Source organism: Passer domesticus, unplaced genomic scaffold, assembly GCF_036417665.1.
Source record: "Passer domesticus isolate bPasDom1 unplaced genomic scaffold, bPasDom1.hap1 HAP1_SCAFFOLD_58, whole genome shotgun sequence".
Taxonomy (NCBI): domain Eukaryota; kingdom Metazoa; phylum Chordata; class Aves; order Passeriformes; family Passeridae; genus Passer; species Passer domesticus.
This window is the reverse complement of record NW_026990164.1, coordinates 569,933-584,835: the sequence shown is the minus strand read 5'-3', so window position 1 is coordinate 584,835 and position 14,903 is coordinate 569,933. Positions and strand designations below refer to the sequence as shown.

The 14,903-nt window shown below is 48.0% G+C and overlaps 3 long non-coding RNA genes across 4 annotated transcripts; 1 reads left to right on the top strand and 2 right to left on the bottom strand.

Annotated features, from left to right (window-relative positions):
* Positions 1-1,149: 1,149 nt before the first annotated feature.
* On the bottom strand, positions 1,150-4,359 carry LOC135292935 (uncharacterized). The gene is made up of 2 exons (XR_010355084.1): positions 3,782-4,359; positions 1,150-3,671 (listed from the first exon to the last, which is right to left on the bottom strand). It is a non-coding gene; the product is annotated as an uncharacterized LOC135292935 (long non-coding RNA).
* On the top strand, positions 4,341-12,047 carry LOC135292933 (uncharacterized). 2 transcript variants are annotated; one of them, XR_010355081.1, is made up of 3 exons: positions 4,341-4,489; positions 4,602-4,779; positions 11,453-12,047. It is a non-coding gene; the product is annotated as an uncharacterized LOC135292933 (long non-coding RNA). The 2 variants fall into 2 exon arrangements; XR_010355082.1 differs by lacking the exon at positions 11,453-12,047 and adding an exon at positions 5,097-5,495.
* Positions 12,048-13,050: 1,003 nt separating this feature from the next.
* Positions 13,051-14,903, bottom strand: LOC135292936 (uncharacterized). Its single transcript, XR_010355085.1, has 2 exons — positions 14,841-14,903; positions 13,051-13,403 (listed from the first exon to the last, which is right to left on the bottom strand). It is a non-coding gene; the product is annotated as an uncharacterized LOC135292936 (long non-coding RNA).

The window sequence follows — 14,903 nt, the reverse complement described above, 5'->3', positions numbered from 1 at the left end:
ATTTCTGAAGCATTAACTTGGCCATTCCACTTGACAAACTCTAAGCCTGATAAACTTTAAGTTCATCAAAATTCGACAGAGGAGAGAAATAGAAGTCGACATAGAAAGAGAGAAAAATAAGATTTAAGAAGCACACACAGAGATACCAACTCCTGGATTCCAGCAGCGTTCAGACAGAAATTCCAAGAGGCTGCAGGGTCAAGATGTGTGCTTGCCTTGTGGTCAGCCTTCAATACCCCTTGGTCTTGCTGGGCCCTTCCCCCAGGTGGGACTTGGGCTCATTTGGTCACTCAGGAGCTGGGCGGGGGCTACAGAGGTGGCTGTGGAGCATTGCCTGTGCTGTGCCAGGGACTGGCAGCCACAGCTGGGCTGGGATAGAGGCTCTGGGGGGATTGGGGTTCCAGGGCAGGACAGCGCTGGGGTTTCAGGGCAGGACAAGGTGGACCTGCTTCTTCCTCCCCCACACACAAGATGTTTCCAGCCAACAATCTCCTCCAGCCTGTCACAACAGGGAATGTTGGAGGTGAAACTTCAATTTTGGCAATGATCACCTGGCCAAGAGGGACAGTCCTTTTCCACAGGATTGAAAACCACATTTTCCATCGGATTTGTTACTCATTTCTGGTTTGATTGCCTGGGTTTGGTTTGGTATGGTATGGTTTTGTTGTTGGATTGTTTTCTCGGTGTGCCTGAAGTGTCCAGTCAGGAGCAGAGTGACTCTTGCCGAGGAATTTTTGTGGTGCTGTCACTTAATATCAAATATGTTTTTTGCTGATATCTTTCCTGGGATTTTTTCAGTGCTCCCAAGCCCTCGTTTGTAACAGGGTGAAGGAGCCCTGCCCAGGGTCTGGCCCTGGGGGATACAGGGATGCTGCCGGGGGTCCCTGTCCCCCTGTCCCACCCCCCAGGGCCTCGGCCCCCCGTCCCCGTGTCAGGCTCTGGGGTCGATCTCATGGAACATCCTCTGGGGGAGGCTGCGGCGCTGGGTGTGGGGAGACAAGGGTCTATTGAGAGTCTCTTGTATCATGTGGTGGAAACCCAGAAAAATAACGATCAGGAGAAGCAGGGTTTATTGAGAACATTCCTGCATAGCAGACAAGATATAGCCTTGTGCAAATTATTCCATGCAGCATTCAAATGTTTAATTGCTTCTTTTCATCTTCCTGGGGAAGCAGAGTTGCTTTATTTACTACAAGCAATATTTTCTCCCTCCTCCCTGGCAAAGAACAAGCTCCCATCCTGACAAGTGCTCACAGGTTTACTTAAGGCTCATCACACCCATGCTCAAGAGAGTGGATCAGGTTAATTTATCACTTGTTCCAATGATTAACTTGCCCAACTGCCAGGTTCAAGAGCCCCAGAGTGCTGCCTCAGGTTGTACAGGATCACAGAAGGAAAAGCTCCATGGAATTAAGCTGCTGCCACACTGGCCCTCTTTGCCTGTCAAACCCATTCAGCTGCTCTTGCTCTGCCCTGTCAAAATCCTCCATAAAATACAAGTGAAAATCCCTCCTCACCTGCGAGAAAAAACAGTTGGGTTCTGCTCAGGGCATTTCAAATTAGGTGGGGTAGTTGTGACCTCCCCTTGCAAAGGCAGCATTTCAGGAAAACCAAAAGTTTCTTTTCAGGGACTCACCAGGCTCAGGACACCTTCCGCTAACAAGGTTGCTCCAAGCCCCATCCAACCTGGCCCTGAACACTTCCAAGGGTGACACAACCACAGCTTCTCTGGAACCTGTTTTGCTCCTCCCAGCTCTAAAATCGCACCCAACTTAGCAGCCTCAGAGATAGATTTCTATTCAAGAGCTGCATTTTTCTAGGAAGGAAATATGGCAAACCTTGTTTGCATCTGACTTGGCAAAATCAACACAATCTCTGAAGAAAGGGCTGCGGCCCACTTTTCTTCCTTTTCCCCATTTGGTGGAACATTTTCATTCTGTTGTTGTTTGGAGCAGTATTTTAATCGATCTGGCTGAGGCTGCTGAAAATAGTACAGCAAGTTACTTGTGTGAGGGGTGGAAAACTGAGCTCTTGCACATCCAGTGTTTCTGTTGTTGGAAGTCTTCAATCCCACCTCTCGCTGGGATGAAATAGGTGCTACTCATCCAATTTCTAAAGTATCGTGCATCGAGCTGACACTATTTGAAGAATTAAAAATAAGCGCAAATTTAAACAAACCTCTGATCCCTTCCATTTCCTCTGTTCCACAGTTGATGACAAAAGACAGGAGAGAAAGATTGTTTTGGGAACAATGTTTTCAGGAGTCTAAAAAGAATATCAAACCTGCTCTGCCACACTCTCAGCTGTTACAGCCCCAAAAAGCACCGGTTGTCTTTGCTCACAGAGTCACAGTTGTGATGGGATTTCTACCACACCACAGGACAGCCAATTTTTGTTTGTTTTTTTTTTTTTTTTTCCCTGGGAATAACTACAGCACTTCTGGGTAGCAAGGCAGACATGTGCCTCTTCTAATGGCCCTTGAAAGTGGATGTGTGAAATGAGGTAGACAAAGCCAAAGGCCAGCTGAACCTGGGATCTCTGAATGGGTCTTGACATTCTTCCCAGGAAGATGAGTGGCAATCACTGTTCTGCCAGGGAAACGGCATCTGCTGGAAATGTGGTCTAGAAAATATGCTTTCTGCTCCTCTCAGAGCCAAAATTCCTACACATTTCTTCGAAGTCCTTCTTAGACAAGGACCATGTTCAGCTGAGTGACAGTGAAGCAAAATGGCAAGCCAGGAGTACATTGCCCTGCACACAACATCCTCCATTCCCATGGATGGTTTCTCACTGGCACACAGGAGGAAGGGAGGAACCCAAATGCATCATTGTACACCAAGTCAGACGTGTTGAGGGATGAACAGATCTCACGGGGATATGGAAACCTCTCCTAAAAAGCAGTTCAGAGAAATCCTGAGCTGTTTTGTGCTGCTAGGCATGAAGATGCTCAGGATCTTCCACAGGTGCTCAGCAGGCAGCAGGATTGTGGCTGCATGTCACTCTGCAAATGCCAGTGGCTCAGCTGAGAGCTCTGGGAGTGAGTGACACTGCACTGAGAGGGGCCACAGTCCTGCAAGGGGCTTTCATCAGCAGCAAAGAGCAGCCTGGAGGGTGGGCAATGCTGGATCTGTACCACTGCGTGCTCATCCTTCACCTGAATGTGGAGCTGCCCCCAAAGTTGCCATGGATCACTTTTTCTTTTTCTCCTCTTGGGTATATTTTGGAGCAGCTGTTCTATGTGGCTTTTGATGATGATCCTGTGGGAAGCAGCCATTTGCCTGCTGTGCTATCCTCACAACTAGTACTAACTCTTCATTCCCTTTGGTTTTATTTGGGGTTTTTTATCTAGTTGTTTGATTGGTTTGCTGCATGGGTTTGTTTGTTTGTTTGTTTGTTTGTTTGGGTTTATGTCTGATTTGGCTTGAGTTTTTTGTTTGCTTTTTCATAAATGACTGGTGAAGTTGGCAAAGCCAAACTCAAGATAATGTAAACCAGGATCATCTTTTCAGAAATTCCTTTTGGCTGGGTTTAGCTGCATCCCCTAGGCTCAGGATCACTAGTATATTTTCAGGTTTTGCTCTGCATCATCAGCCTGCCCAGACTCTGCTTGGTGTTTCACAAATGGAGAAGACAATGGACATTGTGCCAAGCTTCCTTTCAAACAGAAAAACCTGGGGCAGCATGACAGAAAAGAAGAAAAATAAATCACCAGTTAGAACAGAACCAGTGTCCCACCATCTTCCCATCCACTGTTATTAATTTTGTACATTTAGAGACAAACCTGGGTCTAAAGCTTGCATCTCTCAGTTCCTGATGCTATTTGCTACCCTTCAGCCTGGACTGGCCCTGATGTGACTGACTGCTGGGCAAGTGGGGCTGGGGATGCTCAGCCTGGAGAGAGGAGACACTGGGAGGCCTCCCTGTGGCTGTGCAGGACTGGAAGGCTCCCACAGGAAAGAAGGGGACAGAGTGTTCAGCAGGGCCTGTGCTGACAGGACAAGGGGGATGGCTTTCAGCTGCAGCAGGTTGATTGAAGCTGCATCTAAGGAAGCTGCTCTTTTCCACTGGGGGTGGTGGGGCACTGGCCCAGGCTGTGCAGAGAGGCTGTGCATGCCCCATCCTTGGGAACAGGACTCTGAGCAGCCTGCTCTGGGGGAAGATTGCTCAGCTTGGAACAAGATGTTGTTCTTCAGGCTCCCTTCCAAGCCCAACCATTCAGGGACTCCATCATTCCATGGTCTCCACTGTCCACTTCAGATGGAGCCTGGGAACTGTGATGTCACAGCCCAGGCTCCAGCTGGAACGTCCAGCGCCCAGCAAAGGGCACAACACAACCCTTGGCCGCTGTGTTGACACGCTCTGCACCTTGCTCCTGCCCTCGCCTTTCACTCTTCTTATCCCCCCGATACCCCGATCATTCCTGACAGCTCCTGAGTGCCTGGATTTCATCATCCAGCCCTGCAGGATGCTCCCATTTGTCCTGAGGAAGGTATGGTGCCATTCCATGGAGGTGGACACCCCCCACCTGCCCGGGTGGGCTGGAGCTCTGTGGGGATGGAGTGGGACAGGGAGCCCACTCTGAGGTTTTGCTACCTCTGCAGGCTGTCCCAGACGGAGAGGAGGAGATGGAGGTGGATACAAAGATTGATATGGATGAGGAGATGGAAATTGACGGAGAAGACTCTGGAGAGGAAGAGATGGACGTGGATGTGGATGAGGAAGAGGAGATGGATGTTGATATGGAAGAGTCCATTGAGGACATGGACATTGATTGAAAAGGTGAGGAAGAGGCCATGATCTTGGGCTGAAGAGCAATGCCAGCAGCAGGACAGGCAGAGTGGGTCTCCTGCTGCCAGGCTGGGGCTGGGCTGGGTGCTCCCTGCTCAGGGACATTGTACCCAGGACACTGGATTCTGGTGGCCATCCACAGCCTGTCCTGTGCCTGCTTTGCTCCGCACAAGCTCCATCCCAGACCCAGCCAGGCTCAGTTCTGGTAGCAGAGTCCTGCTGCTGTGCCAGTGTCTGCCAGCCTGGGGGCACATGCAAGAACCCTCTGTGCCTGACTGGAGTGACCGTGGCACTTGCTTTTCTTCCAGGAACAGTGGACATCACAGACAGGGACACCTGCAATCAATAAAAGGTTTTTTTCCATTTTCTCAAGCCACGCGTTGGGCACCACTAACTGTATTTGTCCTGGTTTAGGGCAAGTTTGGGAGATAACCCCCAAAGGGGCTTCTCTACAAAAGCAGATTCAATTGCCCCTCCCCCCTCCAACCAGTTCGGGAGAAAATATCTCCTTGCAGAAAAATGGAAAGAAACCTGTTTATTAAACAATAGAAACCAAACAATATTAAGCAATAAAACTTCTCACTGATCCAAGGAAAGCAAACTCAGAACAGTCCCCTCCCCGGGTTGCAGCTTGGCTCACTCAGTCTTTGATCAGTCTCTCTGGTGCTGGAAATGCTGCTGCCCAGGCCCAGCCAGGGGGGCCACAGGTGGAGCTGCCGGTGCTCTTCTGGGTGTTCAGTGCAGAGCAGGCTTGAACAGGTCCAAGAAAAAAGGAAAAAATCACAATCCGGAGAACTTCCTTGCCTCAGCTAGCTAAAACTAAGTAAAAGCAAGAAAAAGGGAAAAAAGGAGCTCTGTCCGGCTGTCTGTCCATCCGCAGACAACACAGTCCAGGAGCAGGAATGTGGAGGACTGAGAGCAGTCTGAAAACAAACTGCGCGCTTCTTCCCTCCCCTCCTCACTGTCTGGAAGAGAGTCTTAAAGGTGTAAAAATTATTCTTCAGTATAAACAGAACAAGACGATTGGGGATTAAAGTGTCATATAGTCAACACAGGACATTCCACCCCTTATCCCCATATCGTCACCTTACTACTAAAACTAATATATATTTTAAGTCTACAAACACATACATTATACATCTAATATACAGCTATACACAGACAATGGTGGCAACATTCAGCAAACAGTGATATTTATACATGGTTCTCACCCAACAATCAGATCTCCCTGAGGTACACATCGTGTTCTTCCATCTTTTTGCATTATCCACCATGTGCAACCTGGTCCCTGAGCAAAAACAACCCCGCGAATGGGTTTGTCTGTACTCGAGGCAGGATTGATCCAAACTGTCTTCCCTAACAAACCCCTGACATGTACCACTGGGACTTTGTTTCCATCTATACTGTGCAAAGGCGCATATTGGGCAGGGCCCACTCGGTTAGTAGAGCCTCGGGTATTAACTAACCAGGTGGCCTTTGCCAGATGCTGCTCCCAATTTTTGAAAGATCCCCCACCTAAGGCTTTTAAGGTGCTTTTTAGCAGCTCATTGTACCTTTCCACTTTGCCCGAAGCTGGTGCATGGTAGGGGATACGGTACACGCACTCAATGCCATATTCTCTGGTCCAGGTGCTGATAAGGCTGTTCTTGAAATGAGTCCCATTGGACTTGCTTTTCAAGACACAGGATTGTGTTACGGGCAGTAGCATGAGGTACAGGATAGGTCTCCAACCATCCCGTGGTGGCTTCTACCATTGTGAGCACGTAGCGCTTGCCTTGGCGTGTCTGGGGCAGTGTGATGTAGTCAATCTGCCAGGCCTCGCCATACTTGTACTTGGACCACCGCCCACCATACCATAGGGGCTTCACCCTCTTGGCCTGTTTGATGGCAGCACACGTCTCACAGTCATGGATAACCTGAGAAATACTGTCCATGGTTAAATCCACCCCTCAGTCTCGTGCCCACTTATAGGTGGCATCTCTCTGCCCTGATGACCTGAGGCATCATGGGCCCCTCGAGCTAGGAATAACTCTCCCTTGTGCTCCCAGTCTAGGTCTATCTTGGACACGCCTATCTTTGCAGCCTGGTCTATCTGCTCATTGTTTTTGTGCTCCTCATTGGCTCTACTCTTGGGGACATGGGCATCTACATGGCAGACCTTCACAGGTAGCCTTCCTACCCTGGTAGCGATGTCTTTCCACTCTTCAACAGCCCAAACTGCTTTTCCTCTACGCTGCCAATTAGCCTCTTTCCACCTCTCCAGCCATCCCCACAGAGCGTTGGCTACCATCCATGAATCAGTGTAGAGGTAGAGCTTTGGCCACCTCTCTCTTTCAGCAATGTCCAGGGCCAGTTGAACAGCTTTGAGTTCAGCAAGTTGGCTTGATCCACCTTCTCCTTCAGTGGCCTCTGCAACCTGTCGTGTGGGGCTCCATACGGCTGCTTTCCACTTCCGATTCATTCCTACCATGCGACAGGAACCATCTGTAAAAAGAGCATATTGTGTTTCTTCCGCTGGCAGTTGGTTATATGGAGGAGCTTCTTCAGCACGTGTCACTTCTTGTTCCTCTTCATCAGTGAGACTGAAGTTTTCACCTTCTGCCCAGTTTGTAATTATTTCCAGAATCCCAGGGCAATTCAGCTTTCCAATACGGGCGCGCTGTGTTATGAGAGCAATCCACTTACTCCATGTAGCACTGGTGGCATGGTGGGTAGAGGGAACCTTTGCTTTGAACATCCACCCCAGTACTGGTAGTCGGGGTGCCAGGAGGAGTTGTGCTTTGGTGCCTATTACCTCTGAGGCAGCTTGGACTCCTTCATAGGCTGCTAAAATTTCCTTCTCTGTTGGAATATGGTTGGCTTCAGACCCTCTTTAGCTTCGACTCCAAAATCTTAGTGGTTAGCCTCGAGTCTCCCCAGGCACCTTCTGCCACAGGCTCCAGGACAAACCATGGTTCCCGGCTGCAGAGTAGAGCACATTGTTCACATCTGGTCCTGTCCTGACTGGGCCAAGGGCTACCGCGTGAGCGATCTCCTGCTTAATCTGGACGAAGGCTTGTTGCTGCTCAGGGCTCCAGCGGAAAATGTTCTTCTTACGGGTGACTAGATAGAGAGGGCTCACGAACTGACTGTACTCAGGAATGTGCATTCTCCAAAAACCTATGGCACCTAGGAAAGCTTGTGCTTCCTTCTTGTTGGATGGTGGAGACATTGCTGTGATCTTGTTGATGACATCAGTGGGAATCTGACGTCGTCCGTCTTGCCACTTCACTCCCAGAAACTGGATCTCTTGAGCAGGTCCCTTGACTTTGCTCTTCTTGATGGCAAAGCCAGCTTTCAGGAGAATCTGGATGATTTTCTCTCCTTTCTCAAACACTTCTGCTGCCGTCTTCCCCCATACAATGATGTCATCAATATAGTGCAGATGTTTTGGAGCTTCTCCAGGTGAAGGCAAACTGTGGCCTGCATTCTGCTGCCAGCGGAGTGGAGAATAATGCATTGGCAATATCAGTAGTTGTTGGGAGCTTTGTAACAAGCTAGCTCCGAGCTAAAGGTCACAGTGAGATTAATTTGACCGAGATAGAGAATGAGGGGAGTTGCCATTCCAATTAAACTGTGTCCTTGGCCCACAGATGAAGAAATGCACAGAAACAGGTGGTAAAGCAAAACAGCTTGGGAAAAGTAGTGATAGTTACACCAAAACAGCACGTTGATAGCTGATAACTAATTAGCCAATGGTGAGCTGGGATTTGCACTATGCATGAGCTAATTAAAGGGTGTATAATAATTGGTGATTCGGGAATAAAGACGAGACATGTAGATCATCATCTGGTGAACAAGTCTTCCTTCTCCATCAAATGGCTGACCCCGACGTGAACCCGTAAGACGACTACGGACGGACACGGCTGCCACGGATCGGGAAGTAGGAGCGGGTCCCTCTGAAGCAAGGGGGGGACGGCAAACGATCCACTGCGAGTTCGCGGCCCTGGGAGCTATATAGATAGTCCCAGCCTACGTGCTGCCGGAGTCTGAAAGCCTTGCAACAGCGCTGATTAGAAATGGAAAGGCAAGCAGCATATGATTTATTTACTTGCTTTTTAAAAAAGCAGCAGATTAAGGACATAGACTTGCAGAAAGAGCTCCCACAGTTGTTAGCTTACGAGTATGCACAAGGAGTTTCTCAAAATCCTTATATAGTACATGAATTAACAGAGTGGCGTAAGTTCGGGACCAGGAAAGCGACAGGGGCCGCGGGAGAGCCCGGGGCGGACGCGGCGGCGAGAACGCGTATGGTGGCGGCGGCATGCTCGGTGCTGGCGGCGGTCCCAGCGGTGCAGCGGCGGAGCGGACCGAGCGCTGCGGAGGCGGCATGCTCGGTGCTGGCGGCGGTTACGCGCACCATGGGTCCAGTGACACACACGGTGACAAAAACTCGCACGGCAGCTGTCCGTAGGGAAAGAGCACAGATCGCGAGGGAAGTGCCAGCCGGGGCCGGGCCAGCCAAGGCGAGACGCGGGGGCCGAATACGCGGCAGCGTCAAGCGCAGTGCCGGTGGTAGCGGCGGCGGACGCGCACCAGTAACGTGAAACCCGAAAGCTGGAGCTGGGAGGGCTTTTTCACTTTTTGCAACAGCACAAAAGCACCAGCGGTGTGGGACATGCTCCCGCAGGCTGCGGGTGTTGGCGCAGAGCCAGGGGGAACCAGCCCGAGCGGAAATCCAGGCAGAGCGGAGCCCAAAGGAGATCACGGCTGCGCGGGTCCGGGCGAGGGCGTTCCTTTCCGCACCCCCGAGGTGGCGCAGGCTGAAGCTGTGCCCAAGCAGGCGGGGACGGGCGTGGGCAGACATTCCTCAGGGCACCGCCCTGTCACAGCTGCCTGGCAACCACAGCAGCCAGCCCATCACAGCAATTCAAACAAGTGTCTGAGAAAAAACAGGTCAGGAATTTTCTTCAAGATCAGGATGGAAAACTTCTGCAAATTCACACAGTGCTTCATCATGCAGCAGATGTTATACGGGGCATTTCACCCAACTGTTCCACAGGCTTTACAGTTAGTTTACCAGGTTTTTTTGTAAATGTGTTTGCTTTTCTAAAAGTGATTGAGTATTTCGGTTTGATAGCTTTAAGTTTGATGACTTCATTGCCTTTCCCTTGCCTGAGGCGGGAGCAAACTTTTAGCGGGGCAGAGTCTAAGTAAACTTCCTAGTTTCTGTTTGGACTACATGTGAGATTTAAACTGTAATATTTCTGTATACTATAGTCTTTATGGTCTTTGCTCTCTTCTATTCATTAAGAGATGGCATTAGATAAATGGATGTAAATGTGCTAATTGTTTTTGTACTGTCCTTATTTTAAGTGAAATTATTTGTGTTTAAAATTATCTGTCATCTTTCTCAGTTTTGTTTTTAAATATCTATGCAAACTGTCCAGCTTTACCAGCCTGTTATCCTTCAGTTAATGATTGTTGTCAATCAGTAAGAAATCTCAGTGTAACAAAATGCCAGAGGAACTGCTTTTATTGTAAAAAATTATTCCCAGGGAAACAAAATGTCATGTAAAGATGAAAGTATTAGTAAAGATTCAATTACCCAAGGTGTCTTGGAAGACAGAGCATTTGGAAAAGGTCAATCAGACCCTGTTATGGGGTCATCAGTCGATTCCCCAATGATTCAAAGTTTTAAGAATTATTTATATTAAGTTTATAACCTTTGTTATTTTTAGTTTTTATAAGTAATGCTGATAGTGATTGTTGTTAATATTACATGAATGCTTAGAAAAGGGGTTGTCTTAACTTCCTTGAACACTTGCTGTTGATAAATTGATTACATTATGTGAATTCTCTGATTTTTGTGATAAGAATTATTATTAAGGTATTGTTGTAGTATTTACAGCCAGCTTTCATGTGTTTTTCTATTTTTTTTGTGTGATCACCTGCAAGACACGTGTCTCTTCAAGATCCTGTCTTTTATTTCCTAACTATTTAGATGTTTCTGAAAGTTTTTATCCAAATTGCCAGTTTTGTGGTTCTTTTAATTATTATTACAGGAATACTCCAGCAGAGAATTCAAGAAGTTTGCTGTGTTTGGAAAATCTCTGTCTTGACAGAAACTTCAGAAAGATTCAATGGTTTGATAGTTTGATTAGTTTGTAACCCTAAGTTTTCTTGTTTATAACAGTTGTTTTTAAAAAGTCCTGTTTAAAAAATGTGTTAAGTGACACTCACCAATTAGAGTTTGGGCTCTGGCCAAGCTCTAGCTCTATTTGGATGGAGTGACTGACAATCAACCCAGATGTTTTCTGCATCAAATAGTATTCAAGTTCTTTTGGCTTGGCGATTTGACCATCTATGATAGCTGAGCTATTTTCAGAAGGAGTTGGGGGAAACATGAATCCGGACATGATTTCTCCAATTCTCTGTCATTTTAAGGTTTATCAGCTGTCGCAGACACTGGGATAAAAGTTCAGTGTTGTAGTGTTTAGTAATTTTCTGATCTTGTATATGTTGTTGATTGTGTGTATTATCTAAATTGATTCCTAATTACTCTTATCTTAACATTTCTCTATGTAACATTGCAAAATAAAACCAGGACCCAATCTTCACCTCCAGGATTTTGAGAAGATTCTTCAGTCCTGCAGGGACGTGGGATTTGTTTGTGTTTTAACAGGTGCAAAGTCCAGATGGATTTCAATGAAGAATGTGTAACTCTATCAAGAGCAAGAGAAACGTTGACCATTCAACAAGCAAAGAAGACAGACAGATATTGGACATGCTGTCTCAAGATGTACAAAGTGTAAATCATGCAGTATTGCAGAATAGAGCAGCAATGTATGCTATAGGGATATTAGGTGTAATAGTATTGCTAATGCTGTATTACCATGCTTGCTTAATTGCGTATAAAGAATAGTGAGTCAGATGATGGGAAGGGCTTGGAAAACAACACTTCTGGCCCAAAAAGAAAATGGGGGAAATGTTGGGAGCTTTGTAACAAGCTAGCTCCGAGCTAAAGGTCACTGTGAGATTAATTTGACCGAGATAGAGAATGAGGGGGGTTGCCATTCCAATTAAACTGTGTCCTTGGCCCACGGATGAAGAAATGCACAGACACAGGTGGTAAAGCCAAACAGCCTGGGAAAGTAGTAAGTAGTTATACCAAAACAGCACATAGATAGCTGATAACTAATTAGCCAATGGTGAGCTGGGATTTTGCACTATGCATGAGCTAATTAAAAGGTGTATAATAATTGGCGATTCGGGAATAAAGACGAGACTTGTCGATCATCATATGGTGAGCGAGTCTTCCTTCTCCATCAGTTCTGCCCTCTTCCTGATGATGCTGTGCACGGATGGAGCCCTGCCGTGCTTTCAGGATGCTATTCTTGAAAACTTCCAGCATTCCCAGCCCCTGTGCTCTCCATGGATGCCTGCCATGGAATCCCTCTCAGCTGGGTTCAGAGCATCCTCAGATTGGCTCTTCTAAAATCAGGGGTGGCACAGGTTCTGGAGGATTTCCATGCAGAAAGACTTAATTGTACTTGTGATTGGAAATCCAGTTTTGTTTGATCAGCTGCTCTTACAAAGAATATGTACCAAACCCTGGAATGGTGAAAAGCCACTGAGCAGGAGATGCAGCATGGTGCTTCATTGGGAGGGGCAGGCAGGCCACGCACATTCAGGGCATCCCCCCCATCAGAAGGACATGCATGTTGTCCCTCTCATCCCTCCACCCCACAACCAGGCCTGACATCTCCTCCTCTGGAGTGGAGTTTTTCCTGTTATAACGTCATCTCATGCTTGGTCAGCACGTGAGAAGAGGCTGCAATGGCTTCTGATGCCACCTCCATGCCAAACACAGCTCCATTGGGTGCTGTTCCTCTTTCACAGGTTAACTTCCCATCAATTGACCAATCCATTGTCTCCTAAGGGTCACATTCCCACCAGTTCATCCATAAGGTTTCCTTCACTGTCTGTTCTTCATTGTCTTGCTGACGTGCACAACAGCGGATCAAATGTGGCAAGGACTTAGACACGACTTCACTCCTGACTCACAGGCTCCTTGTGCCACTGCTGGCCTTCCGTGTGCTCAGCAAGATCTGTAACTGCACAGGGTTGTGGAACTGCAGCTTCAGCACAGGGACCGTGCCAGCCTGACCTGCCCTCGTTCCTGTGCACAAAACACGGTGTGGCAGAGAATGGCAGCAGGGGCCTGTGTGTCCCAGGGCCCCGGATTTGCGGCGCTTCAGCTCCACAGGGATGCAGGCAAAGTGAAGAAGCCAAACCGTTTATTAATGAAATCCAAAAACAAGGGGTGATATGGGAGGGGAAGAGGGAATGGGCAGTGTCTGAGGGCTGGAGGGAGGGAGGTATCTACAGGAAGGGAAGGGCCAGAAGCCATGTGAGCTTCCCACAGGCTCAGCTGTACCAATCATCAGCTGTGCCTGGAGCTCCAGCGGCAATGGGAGATGGTGTCCTGTTCAGTGTCTCCTGGTGCTGTTCTTGGGACACTGGTTCACCGCATCCTGAAGATGGACCTAATTCTTCAGCTCTTCTGGCAAACCGGGCGTGAATATTCAGGTTTCAGTGGGACAGACTAGTGTCTTTCCTTGGGACTGAAATGGCTGGAACAAAGAAGAGAGCCACAGTCAGCACCCACATCTGCATGAATCCTAGGAGACCCTCCTGCCAAGGTGTGCTGCTTTGTGCACCCCAGACATCATGTTTTGGGAGAAGCTGCTGGCAGCTTCCTCCGTGTCTGCTAGGAAACCAATCAATGGCTGCCTTTGGGAATTGATAATCTGGAAAGCTGTACACAAAAGCCTCTGTGAAAAACACATCTTAAAAACAAAAGAAACTCGGGGAACTTTCTCTTTTCCCTTCTGGCCGACAAAGAGGTAACACTGCTGGCCCAGCCAAGGCCTGGCTGAGGTCTGTGAAGAAGAAGTCAAGCCCTAGATGGGAAAGATGAGGAGATGCCTTTAGTTTTAGGCCAAAATTCTCTTGTAATTCTCCTGTATATGGAGAATGATAGTTTTTTCCCTATAACGCATGAAGGTATGGGGAGATGAAAGTGTTCAAATGGTAGGTATTGAGCAAAGACCTCCATGCTAAAGTCAGCAGATGTTAAAGTAGCTGTGATTCTTGGAGAAGTTTCAACAGAGACAGAGAGAAGAGTGATGAAGATCCTGTGCCCCCAGGAACAGAAGATCTCTCTTGCTAGAGATGAAGATGATTTTAGAGAACAAGAACTTTGCTTTTGAACAGCTCATCTTTAAAACAGTAGCCCATAAGTTGACATGCCACATAAACCCAGCTGTGGGAAAAGCTTGTGGAAAATGGGAGTGATTTCAGCATTGCACATTTCCCTGGGTGGCTGCTATTCATGGAAATTGAGAGCCACGAGAGAACTGTTTTCTTATGGAAAAGTCTCCATAACATTAATAAGAGGGACTTCTCTCCTTAAGCAAAGAGACAAAAGACTATTGCAGAGGTAGTAAACTGACTCAAAATTTGGGTTTGGTCTCTTTACATTGTCAGTGGGAAAGAAAAGGTTGTAGGGGGAGGAGAAGTGTTCCGAAGGTTTTGTTCTGACTCTTATTACTCTTTCTTTTAGTTACTCTTAATAAATTGTTCTTCATACCCTTTTAAAGGCTCGAGCCTGCTTTGGCTTTCTCTTAATCCTATCCAAAGGGGAAATGAGTAAATACATTCTAGTGAGCGAAATGCTGATTAACCAGCACTGAACCCACCACAGCAATTGGCACATTGGCCAGGAAATCCTAAATTGGCAAACCAAAACCACTACATACATCAAGGGTGTCCCACTCAGCTCTTCTATCGGCCAGAAGAGAGGAGGGGCCCACGGGATCAGCCACAAGACGCTGGCCACGAATCCCCCCAGCAGTGTCCCTGCAATCGCTCTGTGTGCTCTGGCCACGCCATCCCTCATGCACACAAGGAGCGAAGCCCACCGCAGCCGGGACAGGGATGGCAGCTCCCTGCCCGGGCATTGCAGCTCTCCCTGGCAGCCCCGCTACCAGCCCGCTGCCCTCACTCACCCTGACTGTGGAACTGGAGCTCTTCCCTCTTCCTCGACAGGTAGCGCGCGGCCACCCCTGTGA